General features: G+C 36.4%; 1 long non-coding RNA gene across 2 annotated transcripts; it reads right to left on the bottom strand.

The window, feature by feature from the left end:
• Window positions 1–1,253: 1,253 nt before the first annotated feature.
• Window positions 1,254–3,298, bottom strand: LOC128224689 (uncharacterized). Of its 2 annotated transcripts, XR_008259520.1 has the most exons (3): window positions 3,178–3,298; window positions 1,957–2,836; window positions 1,254–1,422 (listed from the first exon to the last, which is right to left on the bottom strand). It is a non-coding gene; the product is annotated as an uncharacterized LOC128224689 (long non-coding RNA). The 2 variants fall into 2 exon arrangements; XR_008259519.1 differs by having other exon boundaries at window positions 1,957–3,214.
• Window positions 3,299–4,286: the final 988 nt, after the last annotated feature.

Raw genomic sequence — 4,286 nt, forward strand, 5'->3', positions numbered from 1 at the left:
ATTGACTGGTGCATAAGTTCTCAGCTCAATTAAATTAGAAGCCCATTTTCCAATTTTAAGGCCTATAAAAATACATATGCTTTGGTTACCCGACCCTACCTAAGGAATAGGCGCCAACACTACTGCTTAATAGTCAGTTTGAAAAAAAATAAAATGAAAAACCAAAAAAGTTTAATCGCTTTTGACTTTGTAGTTAAAACCTTAATGCTTATACAGGGAAGATAACTTTTAACACCATTATCTTATGATAAAAATGACAAAAATAAAGCCTAATAAAAAGAAAACCTACCCTATCTATTTCAGAAAAGGATGTAGCCCTAACCAAACAAATTTATTTAGGTCTTATCTACAGGTTAGGTCAAAATGTGTTTTGTCATTATATCTTGGAAAAGTTCATTTAACCATCCATATCCATTTATTGTATCAGACTATCACTCTTAAGAGATATGACCATTTAAGTGGCAAACTATTTCTTCACAGTGTCCGGTCTCTAAATTTTGCTTAACATACAACCACTTATCACCAAACCTGATGTCATAAAATTAGGACAGGAGTGTTTTGTGACAGTGACAGTTAGCATCTATTTATTGTGATAGTTCTGTCCCACTTTGAACAAGTGGGTGTGCATTACTTTGCATATATATGCTGGTAATTCTGTCAGTAGACCAATGCTTCAAACTAGAAATGCTCAAGACTAGATTGGTCCTAACACTTGGTATAGAGATTGGTGAAGGACACAAGATGACTCCTTATTTGAGATCTTGAGGTCAAAGGAAGAGTAAGGTAAGTTGAACACAGAGCTTGACAAACAACAGAATGCTTTGGCTTACTATATTGTAAGGATGTATGTATGTATTAAAATTTTCTTTTGACCTTTCGGTCAAGGATAATCCGTGAAAGTGCAAGCACTTATTTCCAACAGGGTCCTTTGTTTTTGCTGAAGGGACAGCATGCTGAAGAGATTCTTTTTCAAAGAGACCCCTTGGTTCTTTTACGTGTAAAGCACAGATACAGGGGGTACAACTTTCCTGGGTTAAACCAGTATTGAGTACACCACTTTACCAAGCACTACGCTTAAATGCCGAGCGCCAGGCAAGAAAGCTACTTGTATCAAATTTTAAAGTTTTGGTATGATGCGGCCAGGGATCGAACCCACTATCCCCCGCTCCGCAGGCGGATTGTTTACCACTAGGCCATACAGACGTAAGGATGACTGAAGATATGACTACCTTCACCAAACAACAAGACTTAACAAGGATTAAGGCTTGTAATTGACAACAATTTTTACATTGTAAGATAAATAGATTAAATCTGTGTCTTTGTGCAAGCTCGGCCGCATCAGTTGCCCCTTGGTTCTTCTGGATGGGATGTGAAGGTTGTCTAACCTAACTGACTGAGCTCTCAGAACTTGACAAGAGTAAACTGAAACCAAAATAGCTTCAAATCTTAAACATATATTTAATATTAATTCATCCTCATAACAATCTGAACTGTAAAAACATAGTTTTTCACATAATTACCTTTACTGACAACTCATCATAATACGATTTGCTGAGCAGGTGGGTGTGACATAAAAGTTTTCTCCTCAAGTGAAAATATTTCCGCAAACACCAAACTTGTTAAAACATCGAGAAAGGAAAGTAATTGTATTATCTGTAATGCTTTCAATTCTTTGAAGATCTGGTTCATAAGGAGGTTAAATTCACTAAATGTAGCAGAATTTTTTTAATTATCCTAAAAATAAAACAAGAAAAGTACACTAAATCATCCTGTGGTATCTAGTCTCTGAAATCAGTAAAAGGTGCATTATGACATTAGATAGTTCTATATTAATGATTTCTTCTGTATCTAGATGAACTCTCACACAAGACATACAGATTTATGTATGTCACGATGGTCAGAAATGTGTAACAGCATTACCGGTAAGCTATGTAAGAGCCTTTGAAGCATAGTTACCTCATATCTGGATTTGGCCAGACGAGCTATCCCAACTATCCAATTCCAGCGATTTGGTCCCTAGGGTGATCTCTTGGTCTGATAATTATAAAAGACATGTGTTAAGATTTTAATGATGCACAAAATAAACAAGTATTTTATTCCTATGCATTACATTTTTTTTTTTATATTTCATTCAATCCTTATGATTGCAATTGCTCAAATCAGATTGTTTAGATAGCTTAAATGGCCAAAACTGTATACTAGGTATACTAGGTTTTTAGCAATGAACTGATGTGTAGTTTTAAAATCTGATTTAAGTATGTAATAAAGAACCATTTATTGATTATAACCAGAACTATTTTCATCAAAACTTCAGGTAGAGATCAAATTCCGGACCCTCTGAATCGGCGTCTGATAAGCTGACCTCTCGGCCATTGCAACCAATACACTTAACAAATAAATGTTTTGCAGTGACATTGCTTCAGACAAGACATAAACCCAAACCAGGTCAATGAAATAATAGTAGTAAAAACTGATCACAGGGGCAGGGTGTGTTGTAATCATAATGCCATACCCCTATGGTCCTCCTTCACAATTACCAAAAAGTTAGAATTATTCCAAGGCTGATATATTAAGATTGGGGAATTGTTACTTGTCCTAAATAATAGGAATTGTACCTTTATGCCTCAAGTTTCTGTCTAGTCAAGAAATAACTGATATCAATTGTGTAATTATTTTCTACAGATCAAGTGTTCAAATACCGTTGTTTCATTAATGGAATCAACAAAAATAAAATAAATGGCAACTTTAATGGCCGTTGGGCATAGCCATTTTAGGCCTGATGTTTGTCGGTGAGCAGCAAACGTCTTCCGACATCAGAACTAGAAACTTGGAAAATCTAAAACATAAAGACCCCATTTATTTTTAAGCAAACAATCAAATCATGCAATAAATACAGTGTAATAGTCCTATTTACTTGTTCAACTATTCATTTGAATTTCCCATTTTAACCATCAGTTATAATAAGAGAAGGTGAAGTCATATAAGACATTCATTTCCACTTGACAATCATCCGAAAATACACAACGTCCGAATTACGTACACTCACTCAAGTCAAAATTTTTCTTTCCAGACAAGTGATCACCGAAACTCGAGTGTACCATTATATTCTACATATAAATAGTGTTCAAATGCCGTTGTTATATTAACTTGATCAACAAAAGTAAAATAAATGGTAACCTTATAGCGTCCACTGGGCGCCGCCATTGTTAGTCGTTGCCTGACCCGATAACGATAGTGTTAGGGGAAGGAACTCCAGACTGATGTACCTGCATACATCCGAGGTTGTTTTCGATAAAAAAAATGGCCGAGGAGTTCCGAATGGTAGTTTGCCTAGACTGGTACCCTTATTCTCTTTTCTACAAAAATTTAGATTTTTATCAAAAAGTAACGAAGGGTACCAGTCTAAGTTTGCCTGTTTCGATGGAAAATATCCGAGGTGCTCCGAATAGTTACCTTGAAGAAGCATTCGGAACACCTCGGCCATTTTTATCGAAAACAACCTCGGATGTATTTGGACGGTTTACATACTCAATCAAAGCGCTGATAGCGCTGCATGAACAGGGTTTTATACGGGTTTTCACCATTATGATTCACGATAATGTGTGTATTACCCACTTTTTCAATATCGTCAAGTAACTCGTCAGCACTTCAGCACGTTTGTTATTCCCAAGTTGTTGTTGTTGTTGAGTTTATAAAGGTCTGCCCGCGCCCTATAATGGCTGCATTATGGCTTGACCCCGTCACATCCCCAAGTGTGACTTAAACAGAATTTTGAATCCAAAGGGGGAGTTTTACCCCCATCGATTGATGGGATATTCGCCAAAGGAGAAATTTTGAACCCAAAATGCCGCGAAACCTGCGATGAATGACATCTAGAGTGGCCCCACAGCTCTGAATATTGGATATGGTTTCATTTCTCTAGTCTTAACTACAGTTGTAATTTAGATATTGCGTTGTATCTTAAAACACATTTACGTGTAAGAATGGTATTTTTTCGAGGATGGGCAAGACTCGCGATCAGTTCATTGACAAGAAAGTGTTGTGAGAACAGGACTTTTCGCCCACTATATGAATTTATATTTCTAATGTATATATTCCCAAGTGGCCTATCGCATGATGTTTTAAGCAGGGAAACTGTGCGATCATTAAGATCAATGAGACCATTGTTGCTTTCTAGGTAATTCCAGGTTTTAAGATGAGAATACATTTGTAGTATAGGGAAAGAGGCTAAAAGAATATCACGGAACTGCCATTCTCGTTTTAAATACAAAATCTGCTGATGGCGT

Source organism: Mya arenaria, chromosome 17 (genome assembly GCF_026914265.1).
Source record: "Mya arenaria isolate MELC-2E11 chromosome 17, ASM2691426v1".
Taxonomy (NCBI): Eukaryota; Metazoa; Mollusca; class Bivalvia; order Myida; family Myidae; genus Mya; species Mya arenaria.